General features: G+C 46.4%; 1 protein-coding gene across 4 annotated transcripts in view; it reads right to left on the reverse strand.

Annotated features, from left to right (window-relative positions):
• SHANK3 (SH3 and multiple ankyrin repeat domains 3) overlaps positions 1 to 12,310 on the reverse strand; it is a 512,191-nt gene that overhangs the window by 481,551 nt on the left and 18,330 nt on the right. The window lies entirely within an intron of this gene.

Consider the following 12,310-nt stretch of genomic DNA (forward strand, 5'->3'; position numbering starts at 1 on the left):
ATGCCTCCAGTCTGGATTGGGTGCTGCCTATTTCTTTTATTATTGAGTTTTTAATTGTGTTTTTATGGATCTATTTTTATGCTATATTTTAATTAAAATTTTGTTTTTAACCTGTATTTTATTATTGTTAGCCACCTTGAGTGCCATTTCTGGCGGATACGAATTAAAGAGATAAATACATAAATAGATCCTGACCCCACCCTCACCCTGAAATACATCAGGTCCTCTGGGCTGCATAACTGTTTTGCAGACAAGTGGGCAATTACCCTCTCTGCCCCTTTGGCTCTGAAGAAGCCCAAGGATCCACAGTCTGCGGCATTAATCCAGCCAGGAGGCTGTTGGGATGATAAATTAAACGCTTATTGTATATGCATCTTGTCAGTACCCAACTCCTTCTAACTGGGAGGGTGATTTACGAGTTTATTATTGGAACCGATAGATTAAATCTCTTCAGATGAGTATAAATTATGCAGATGAGCTGGTGTTGCATTTCGAAGGAAAACATCCCGCATTTGATGACAGCCCTGGGCGCCTTTAAAAAAATCTTCCCAGAGGCACAGAGTCACTCGTCTCCAGCCAGGAACAAATCTCTGGAAATGGGACAATGCACATGGGCTGTGCTTTTATCAAATTGGCCACAGACACCAGAGGACAGCATCAGCTCTTGGGGCCCGTTAATGCAACCAGGTTTCATACAAGTCGACACAAGGGGATGGCCCGCAGCTTGGTGGTAAAACATCTGCTTTGGGGAAGGTTCCAGGCTCAACCTCCGACATCTCCTGCTAAGTTGATCTCAAGTTGCAGTCCAACACATCTGGAGAGCACCAGGTTGAAGAAGTCTGGTTTAAATCGATCACGATCTGACTTCCATTATAAAAAAGTAAGTTCAGATGCCCATATAAATTGATGTTTTCAGTGGATTAGGGCATCTCTTGTAAATTTTCCAGTAAGTGCTCAAAGCTGATGTTGTGTTGTCAGGTGGTGACATTTCACAGCCTCTTTGCAATCTTTTCACATGCTTATTCCCTATGCTAAAATCCCCAAGAAAGGTCAGTTTGTGGTGGCTTCACCCCACTGTCATGGCTGACGGTGCAAATAAGCCTCTAGTGCTAGGAACAGCAACCCAAGTTGCCTCCCCTTGCTTGTACCCAGAACTTTGGTGGGCTGTGCCAAATTCATGCTTTTAAATGCCAGACAGATTGAACACTAGTACAAGCCTAGGGTCATGAATATTCATGGACAGTGAGGGTGGCAAAAAAACAATATCTTGCTGCCACTATTTAATCCTCTATGTGCCACCTAGCGGAGCTTTTCAGGGTTGTCTGGGGCTTATTATATGCTGGCCCTAGGGACACTGTGGACCCATCTGAGGCCCACTGTAATATACTTCCAATACTAGGCACTTCCAAGATAAAAAAACTCTTGCATCCACTGGGACGTAGACTCCAGCGTTACAGCAGGTGAATCAGGTGAGGTATCCAGGGCACAGCCTTGTCCTGTTTTCTTGGATGAGTTTCAGTTCGTACAGCTCAAGAATGAGGACAATGTGATTGGACAAGTTCATGCAACTACTTTCACACTGGATCCTTGCTCCTCTTGTCTTATAAAAACTGGCAAAGAAGGAACAGTCGGCTGGGCTGGGGGGGGGGGGATGAATGCTTCCTTGAGAGAGGGAAGGGTCCCAGACTGCCTGAAAGAGGTAGTGCTGAGACCACTCTTGAAAAAACCCTGCCTGGACCTGGAGAATCTTAGTAATTTTAGGCCGGTGGCAAATATTCCTTTCCGGGGCAAGGTCCTTGAGCGGGTGGTTGCCAACCAGCTCCAGACACTCCTGGATGAGACTGGTTATCTGGATCCATTTCAGTCAGCGTCCAGGCCAGGCTTTGGCATAGAAGCAGCCTTGGTCAGGATTATCTATGTTAGGAGACAGATGGGGGAGTGACCCTGTTCATTCTCCTTGACATCTCAGCGGCTTTTGATACCACTGACCATGGTATCCTTCTGGGGTGACTGTCTGAGCTGGGAGCAGGGGGTTGTTGTTGTTCAGTCGTTCAGTCATGTCCAACTCTTCGTGACCCCATGGACCATAGCACGCCAGGCCTTCCTGTCCTGCACTCTCTCCCGGAGCGTGCTCAAGTTCATATTCATTGCATCAGTGATGCTATCTAGCCATCTCATCCTCTGCCGTCCCCTTCTCCTTTTGCCTTCAGTCTTTCCCAGCATCAGGGTCTTTTCCAGAGAGTTTTCTCTTCGCATTAGGTGGATAAAATATTTCAGCTTCAGCTTCAGTATCTGTCCTTCCAATGAGCACTCAGGGTTGATTTCCTTTAGGATTGACTGATTTGACCTCCTTCCAGTCCAGGGGACTCGTAAGAGTCTTCTCCAGCACCACAGTTCGAAAGCATCCATAAGCTATGCCGTGCAGGGCCACCCAAGACGGACAGGTCATGGTGGAGAGTTCTGACAAAATGTGGTCCACTGGAGAAGGAAATGGCAACCCACTCCAGTATTCTTGCCAAGAAAACCCCATGGAACGTATCACAAGGGAGCAGGGGGAACCGCATTGCAATGGTTTAGCTCCTACTTGGATGATTGGTCCAGAAGGTGGTGCTTGAAGATATTACTCGGCCCCATGGATTCTCCACTATGGGATTCTGCAGGGGTCAGTTTTGTCCCCCGTGCTATTTAAAATCTCCATGAAGCCATTGAGTGGGTTCATCTGGAGTTCTGGAGTGTGTTGCCATCAGTATGCTGATGACACGCAGCTCTATGTCTCCTTTTCATCTTCATCAGGTGAGGCTGTGGATGTACTAGATCAGTGCCTGGCTGCGACAATGGACTGGATGAAGACCAATAAACTGAAGCTCAATCCAGACAAGACTGAGATGCTGTTAGTGGGTGGTTCTTCTGACCGGATGGAGGATGCTCAACTTGTTCTGCATGGAGTTCCACTCCCCCTGAAGGGAGGTTCGTAGCTTGGGAGTTCTCCTGGAGCCATCTTTGTCACCAGAGGCTCAGGTGGCCTCAGTGGCACAGAGTGCCTTCTACCAACTTTAACTGGTGGCCCAGTGTCAAGCACTCAATTTTCTTTTTGTGCTCCAACTGTATGACAACTCCATTTCACCAGACTGAAGTGGCATGTAGCGGTGCAACCATCTGTGTGTCTGTTATCTAGAGATGCCTCCGGCCCCCAAGGCCACAGTAAGACTCATTTAATGGGACTGAATGACTTCAGCTGCATTCCTGTGGGAACTCTCATCCTCCCCTATGCCATTTGGGAACGTTGCTGCAGTCAGCTTGCGATTGGCTAATTAAGGTCTTCTATGAGTTGTCAGGGGTTTGAGCATAAAAAGAGGGGGCTTGGAGCCCCCCATTCATTTTTGTCTTCATGTTTCTACTTGCTTTCAGGTTTGTGAATCTTTGGATCCTGGACTGGGCCCTGTGCTATTGGAAGACCCAAACTTAGGTAACATATAGGGCAGAGTTAGGTATTTCTTTGTTATTTTTGCCTGGGGTATTGTTTCCAAAGGTTACTCTGATTCTTGTATGCCTTTTTATTCCTCTCTCACTTTCCCCTATCTCAATAAACTTAATCTCTACCTTATGAGTTGTATGTGCTTCCTTCCAAGTAAGCCTTGGTACTAAATCCAGTGTCTTCTGCTTGGTTAACTGCTACTGTTTAAAGTTTCAGGCTTAGAGCTTGAAACAGAGGGTGCTGGTCTGGGCCCTCATTTCTAAGCCCTAGGGTGTTCTTCCAGGTCTGAGTCTCCTGGCTCAGGCTGAGGTGGACATGTTTGCACGTAATCAGTTTTTATGTTATGTATAATATGTAATAAATAAATGTAATAAATAAAGAAATACAATAGTCGTATTTTTAAGGATTTTAATCTCTGTAAAGTGCCCAGAGAGCTTTGCTATTGGGCAGTATAGAAATGTAAAAAATGAAATGATATGGCCATCTCTCTGGAGTACTTGTGATGTCCTAACTCTGCCTTCCTCAACCTGGTGTCCTCCCAATGTTTGGACTTCAACTCCCATCATCTCCAGGCAGCATGGCTAATGTTTGGAATGCTGGGAGTTGTGGGTGAAAACGTCTGGAGAGTGCCCAATTGGAGGAGGCTGTCCTAACTTGTTCCTACCCTAGGATGCACTCCTCTTGTTGCATGTACTCTGCTTTCTGCAGCATCTGCTGCTGTGTTTTCACACAGCCAGAGGGAGCCATGCCTGCACCTTCCCTTCCTTCATTTCCACAATTAAAATTTAAGTAGCACTGAGACCTACAACACCTTCTAGAACTAACACCAAAAAAAGACGTCCTCTTCATCATAGGGGATTGGAATGCTAAAGTAGGAAGTCGAGAAATCACCGGGATAACAGACAGGCATGGCCTTGGTGTACAAAATGAAGCAGGACAAAGCTAATAGAGTTTTGCCAAGAGAACATGCTGATCATAGCAAACACTCTTTTCCAACAGCACAAGAGGCGACTCTACACATGGACTTCACCAGATGGTCAATATCGAAATCAGATTGATTATGTCCTTTGCAGCCAAAGATGGAGAAGCTCCATACAGTCAGTAAAAACAAGACCTGGAGCTGGCTGTGGCTCAGATCATGAGCTGCTTCTTGCAAAATTTCGGCTTAAATTGAAGAACGTCGGGAAAACCACTAAACCATTCAGGTATGACCTAAATCATATCCCTTCTGAATATACAGTGGAGGTGAGGAATAGATTTCAGGGATTAGACCTGATAGACAGAGTGCCTGAGGAACTATGGACGGAGGTCCGTAACATTGTTCAGGAGGCAGCAACGAAATCCATCCCAAAGAAAAAGAAATGCAAGAAAGCAAAGTGGCTGTCTGATGAGGCTTTACAAGTAGCTCACGAAAGAAGGGAAGCGAAAAGCAAGGGAGAAAGGGGAAGATATACCCAACTGAATGCAGAGTTCCAGAGAATAGCAAGGAGAGACAAGAAGGCCTTCTTAAGTGAACAATGCAAAGAAATCGAGGAAAACAACAGAATGGGAAAGACTAGAGATCTCTTCAAGAAAATTGGAGATCTCAAGGGAACGTTTTGTGCAAAGATGGGCATGATAAAGGACAAAGAAGGCAGGGACCTAACAGAAGCAGATGAGATTAAGAAGAGGTGGAAAGAATACACAGAAGAACTATACAGGAAAGATCTGAATGTCCCTGATAGCCATGATAGTGCGGTCACTGAACTTGAGCCGGACATCCTAGAGAGTGAAGTCAAGTGGGCCTTAGGAAGCATTAGTAACAATAAAGCTAGCGGAGATGACAGTATTCCAGCCGAGCTATTTAAAATCCTAAAAGATGATGCTGTTAAAATGCTGCATTCAATATGCCAACAAATCTGGAACACTCAACAGTGGCCACAAGACTGGAAAAGGTCAGTTTACATTCCAATTCCAAAGAAGGGCAACGCCAAAGAGTGTTCAAACTACCGCACAATTGCGCTCATTTCACATGCCAGCAAGGTGATGCTCAAAATCCTACAAGCTAGGATTCAGCAGTATGCGAACCGAGAACTACCGGAAGTACAAGCGGGGTTTCGAAGAGGCAGAGGAACTAGAGATCAAATCGCCAACATTCGCTGCATCATGGAGAAAGCAAGAGAATTCCAGAAAAACGTCTATTTCTGCTTCATTGACTACGCTAAAGCCTTTGATTGTGTGGATCACAACAAACTGTGGCAAATTCTTAAAGTGATGGGAGTACCAGACCACCTTACCTGTCTCCTGAGAAACCTGTACGAGGGTCAAGAAGCAACAGTAAGAACCAGACATGGAACAACCGATTGGTTCAAAATTGGGAAAGGAGTACGACAAGGCTGCATATTGTCACCCTGCTTATTTAACTTATATGCAGAGTACATCATGAGAAACGCCGGGTTGGATGAATCAGAGGTCGGAATTAAGATTGCTGGGAGAATTATCAACAACCTCCGATATGCAGACGATACCACCCTAATGGCAGAAAGCGAAGAGGATCTAAAGAGCCTCTTGTTGAGGGTGAAAGAGGAGAGTGCAAAAGCTGGTTTGAAACTCAACATTAACAAAACTAAGATTGTGGCATCTGGCCCCATCACTTCCTGGCATATAGAAGGGGAAGAAATGGAAGCAGTGACAGATTTTACTTTCTTGGGCTCCAAGATCACCGCAGACGGTGACTGTAGCCATGAAATTAAAAGGCGCTTGCTCCTTGGGAGGAAAGCTATGGCCAACCTAGACAGCATAGTAAGAAGCAGAGACATCACCTTGCCGACAAAGGTCCGTCTAATCAAAGCTATGGTTTTCCCAGTAGTAATGTATGGCTGTGAGAGCTGGACTATAAGGAAGGCTGAGCGCCGAAGAATTGATGCTTTCGAACTGTGGTGCTGGAGAAGACTCTTACGAGTCCCCTGGACTGGAAGGAGGTCAAATCAGTCCATCCTAAAGGAAGGACAGATACTGAAGCTGAAGTTCCAATCTTTTGGCCACCTAATGCGAAGAGAAAACTCCCTGGAAAAGACCCTGATGCTGGGAAAGACTGAAGGCAAGAGGAGAAGGGAACGGCAGAGGATGAGATGGCTGGATAGCATCACCGATGCAATGAATATGAACTTGAGCATGCTCCGGGAGAGAGCGCAGGACAGGAAGGCCTGGCGTGCTATGTTCCATGGGGTCACGAAGAGTCGGACACGACTGAACGACTGAACAACAACAACAACAAGAGCTTCATTGACTTCTGCATTGTTTGGCCCAAGTAATTCAGTCTTGGCAATTCCATCAAAGGCCCTTTATGTTTGTACTCAACAGCTGTTCACAAGAGACTAAGTTGTATTCACAAGATGGGCAGACGTGTAAAAGGGGCGATCCCGCCTGCCCCCACTTCCTCTACCTCATTCCCCAGATGATCAGCGAACAGCCCTTCCCACAAAGATGATCTTCTTTCATGCAGGGACAGAAACCAAGTTGGGCCTAGTTTGCCTCTTGCTACATCGCCAACGCAACAAGAACAACCAGTTGGAATTCTGGGTGGTTTACATGACACAGGACAGTAAAATAAAAATCCAGTAAAAACAGATTTTTAGAGGAGAGGAAACAGAGAAATGGAAAGACAGCAGCCAGCAGTGAAGGCTCTAAAAGCACATTGAGAAATACAAAATTTCTCTGCGGTCACAGAAAGGAGGGTCTTGAGGTAGGAGAGAAATGATGCCTTAGAAGTGACCCATTCCTTGGGGGACAAACTGATATGACATCCTCCCGTGCAGAGGATATGCCTCCAGGAGTGAGGGGTTCCTCGTAGTGGGTGGTTTGGGTCATTGGAAACACAGAAAGATAGGCTTCTAGGGGTGGAGTCAACTGCCTGGTGACTTGTCTGCCTGGTGGGGATAGCAGATATCACGTTCTGTCTGGTTAGGCTGGTAAAATAGTGCTGGGAAGGAGTCAGCGGTTGCACTGCACATCGGTAAGAATAAATGGGCTGTTCCCACAATGCAGGGATGCTAGAAGTGGGGTCCCCCAAGGATTTGCATTGGAACCTGGAGCACTACTTCTTATCTTGTTTGTAAATGTTCTGGAGTTGAGGGTATACCGCCTGTATACAAATCAGTGCTGTGACCTTACTTGGAATGCTGTGTACACTTCTGGTCACCTCCAAAGCATATCATAAGGCTGGAAAAGGTGCAGAAAAAGGGCAACCAAGCCATCAAGAGGCTGGAGCAACTTCCTCCCTATGAGGAAAGGTTGCAACATTTGAGGCCATTGGGTTTAGGAAAAAAAGTGAGTAAGGGGGGACATGACAGAGGTGTACAAAATTACACCTGGTGTGGGGGAAGTGGATAGGAAGACTTCCCCCCCCCCCCATAACCTTAGAACCTAGTGGGGTCATCACATAAAGCTGAATGGTGGGAGATTCAGGACAGGCAAAAGGAAGCCCTTCTTCACACATGCATTGTTAAAATATGGAACTTGCTACCACAAGACGTAGTGATGGCCACCAACTGGGACATTAAAAGGGGATTAGACAGATTCGTGGAGGAGAATATAGCTATCCGTGGTGACTGGTCCTGGTGGCTCTGTGCTACCTCCAGGATCAGAGGCAGTGTGCCCCTGTACACCAGTTGCTGGGGTACGACAGTGGGAGGGGGCTGTTGCCCTCAAGTCCTGCTTGGAGGCTCCCAGGGGCAACGGTGGTTGGCCACTGTGGGAAACAGGATGCTGGACGAAGAATGCTTCTGGTGTGATCCAGTGTGGCTCTTCTTATTTTTTTAATGTTATTATAGGATTATTTAGGCACTTCTTAAAGGAGACAAGGCAGACACTTCGCAGGCGGAAATCAATTCCCACACGGAGGGGCCTGATGCAGCCCAGCCCTGATCAAACAAATTTGGGAACTCAGTGGTGAGATCTCCAAACAACAGATGGTCACTCAGCAAAGAGAACCAGCAGGGGGAAGTTTCAGACACTGATCTCCATAATATAACCAAGATCTCTACCATTCAAGGCTTTTAAAACAACCATGCTTTAATCTCACTGAAAGCTACCTTTCAGTACGTTTTTTATTTCTTGATTCCCCCTCGCCCCGCCCCGCCCCGCCCAGGACCTTAAAGCATTTAATTGATTGTGTTCATGCGAATGGTTCAACAGCATGGTGGCTAGCTACCATATCCTCAATTAACATACTTTGCAAAGGTCTCTTAGGATATTTTGAGTTGTAGTCTAGATATGCTTAAATTAAACTGTTCATAGCACTGATCCATCAGCTTCAAATACTCTTGAAAAGTCCACCTAACTTCAGGGTTGTTCTTTTTTAAAGAGAGTTGCTACCACATTCTGGAAACATCTGGAAGCTGGTAGCAAATTCAGGATGGAGAAGATTTGCGGGAAAGACTCTGGACCACGTTTATCAGAATCTGCCACGGTTCCTTGTAGCATCCCCAAGATGCTCCAGAACAGTATTCCCCAGTCTGGTGCTCTCCAGGTGTGTTGGACTATACTCCCATCATTCCCCAACCAGCACTGGGGATGATGGGAGTTGTAGTCCAACACATCTGGAGGGTGCCTGGTTGGGGAAGGCTGCTCTAGCAACAGGGAGCGCCTTACCTGAGGAAGTGGACACTATAAAATGGCTGATTGCTAAGAAGAGCTTTGCTGAGGCTCAAAGCCATCTGGAATTCTGATTTCAAAGCCTCAGCTGCTAATACCGGTAACCTGTCTGCAGGCTCCAAGTATTCTGTGATGAGGGAATGGCATTTGGCACATGTTCAGAAGCGTGGACATCTTTCGCCCTTCCTCTTCCACGTACCACCAGAGTGGCACCCTGGCATAGAAAATGGGTTGCAGATGTCAGCTTATAGAGCCCCTGATGGGTCCTGGCTCAAATTAAGCCCCAGTTCTGTACTGACAGCCAATGCCAGGTCCCTTCATATTGAGTTACTGCCTGGTGTTTTTCTTAACTTTCCAAACCCTTCAAGGCTGGCCTTGCTTTCATCTCTTGTGCACGGGTCTCTTGTCTCCACAGACACAAAGCCTCACATCTCCCTGCACTTTAGCTTTACCTCCTCACTTGCTTCTCCACTTTAATGGATGCAACTCAACCACTAAGCGAGCGACTCCAGACTGAAAGGTGTTGCATCGGGGAGTACATGCTCAAGTAAGCCAAACTGTATGTTACATGAAAAGATGGGGGCAGGGAGAAGAACACCGTAATGGCCTTAAGAGTGGATCTCTCTCACAATCAGCTGAAGTAATTCTATTCTGATTCACATTTCAAACCTGAAGATCTGAACTACATGTCAGTTCAGGTTTAGTGAAGTTGCTTAATTAGTTGCTTTTTCAGCAAGCTAAGCAGGAGACATCTAGTTAACAAGTGACAAAGATAACAGAATAATACAGAAAAGCTTATGCCTACTTTTCAGCATAAAACCCTGAAAATGTAAAACTCATGAATGTTTCCCCTTTTAGCATTCACTTATCTGAATAAATACAACCATTAACATAGCTACAATTTAAAGTGCTGGTATTGACCTTTAAACCCCTAAATGGTTTGGGACCAGGTGACCTGAAGGACCATCTGCGCCATATGAACCTGCCCAGGCCTTAAAATCAGCCACAGAGGCCTAGCTCACACATCTGCCATTAAGCTCAGTTAGGCCGGTGAGCCCCAGAGAAGGGCCTTTCCAGTGGTGGCCCAATACCTGTGGAACTCCCTCCAAGGGAGGCATGTCTGGCTCCTTCCCTGTTTGTTTTTAAGCAGACCTTAAATTATTTAACTCTGCTGGTGCCTAAACTGTTTTCACTCTCTGTTTTAAACTGTAATTCTGTTTTCTTGGTCTGGATTAGGAATTTGCCTTGTGCTGTGTTTTAGTTTAAAATTTATTTTCCCATATTTGTTTTAAAATATTTTCATGATAGTGATTGTAAGCCACCTTGGGAAAACTTTTCTTTTAAAAGGCAGCATATAAATCGTTCAAATAAATAAATACCTGGGCTTTCTTGCGTCAAGTAGTGTGTGTGTGTGTGGGGGGGGGGGTATTTAGAATACTGATTTATAATATTTTTAGATTGCCCCTCCACTTAATGAGTGCTCAAGGCAATGTGCAAATAAAAATAATAAAATACATCAGCTACAAAAGGAGGGGCTGGGGGTGCTTCAAGGCCACACTAAGAAGCCTTAGGATGCAATTCTATGCATTGCTGGCTGGGGCATGCTGGGAGTTGTAGGACGTTTTCTGTCTAAACATGCATAGGATTGCACCCTTAAGCAGTTATCTCCTTGGTTTTCCATTGATGGGTAGCAGCCTCCTGACACTGCAAAGAGTAACCTCTCTTTGCTGGTGATCATATTTTGTTGTATTGTGTTAAAATTTTGTAAGCCTCCCTGAGAATTGTATTGAAGGGTGGGATATAAACGCCTAAAATAAATAAATGATGTTGGTCACAGTCCTCAGACTGGACGCGCCTGCATGAGATGCAAGCGTTCTCTTCCTCTCCATTATCCATGTGGGCCAGCCCTGCAGAGGGGTTCTTTGGCAGAAATGGAAGGCATCCCTCCTCCTCCGTTGGGCAAGTAAACTGCTACCCTTAGCCAAAGGCCCAGCCTGGCTGGAGTCAACTTCCGGCTTCCTCTAAACAATGCAGCCTGGGCTGAGTGCTGGTCTGGTGGTGGCGGCAGCTTTTCCTGACATTCTTCGGGGGGCCCATGGGAGCATCTATAAAAAGGCGGGGGATCCGGGGCAGGAAACTCAAGAAGCCACCACTTCAGTGGACTCAGAACATCAGTCCTTCCCAAGGGGAGAGCCTCCTACCGCCGGCGCCTCTAAGCCGGAGGTGTGCCATCTCAGACACACAGATCCCACTGGAAAACCCCCCTTTTCCACAAAGCCTTTGGCAAAATCACTTAATCCCAGCCCCGACAGAACCTGAATCGAAATACGTGTCACTGAAATGAAAGCAGATCCATCTCGTCTACACATCCACCTCCACCTCTCTCTGTAGTTTACTGTGTTGCATTTTTTATTGTAAATGTGAGTCTCTTGGGGCAGAGACCTGCCTTCTTGTACTCTGTAATGCCTCTACTCCTACTACTACAAGTGGGACCTACAACTGTCTGTTGCAGTGCATCTCCAGCCTATAAGAGGCGTGCTCTTGCTCAGGGCTCCAGTCAGCCTGGAACATAAGCCTCATAGTGCTGTTCAGGCCTGGGTTTGCAGGGCGGGGAGATGGAATTTCAGGAATGGGGAAGGCACAAAGGAGGCCTTTTTCATTCCTTCCCCCAGGCCATCCTGGCACCCTCCAAGTGTGCTGGACTGCAACCCTCATGATTCTCAGCTAGCAAGTGAGATTTGAACCTGGGATTTATTTATTTATTTATTTATTTATTGCATTTATACCCCGCCTTTCTCCCTCTCGCAAGGAACTCAAGGCGGCTTACATTATCCTCCTCCTCACCGTTGTATCCTCACAACAACAACCCTGTGAGGTAGGTTGGGCTGAGAGTCTGTGACTGGCCCAAAGTCACCCAGTGAGCTTCCATGGCCAAGTGGGGACTAGAACCCAGATCTCCCGGCTCCCAGTCCGTCACTCTCACCACTACACTACACTGGCTCTCAGTGTCAGGCAGAGTTCTCCCTCTTAAGCCTGTTCTAAGAGTATGAGCACGCACAGAGCACATGCCTCACACACATCTGGGACAAGGGAAATGCTGTGTTTCCAGGCTTCCCTGGCATTTATTTTAGAGATCAGGCAAGTTGCTTTCCCTCATTATTTCTGAACTCAAAGGCTACAATCAGGACAGATATTGACAGT

The sequence above is a fragment of the Heloderma suspectum genome, chromosome 7, assembly GCF_057233095.1.
Source record: "Heloderma suspectum isolate Gila_16-S chromosome 7, 16-S_ref, whole genome shotgun sequence".
Taxonomy (NCBI): domain Eukaryota; kingdom Metazoa; phylum Chordata; class Lepidosauria; order Squamata; family Helodermatidae; genus Heloderma; species Heloderma suspectum.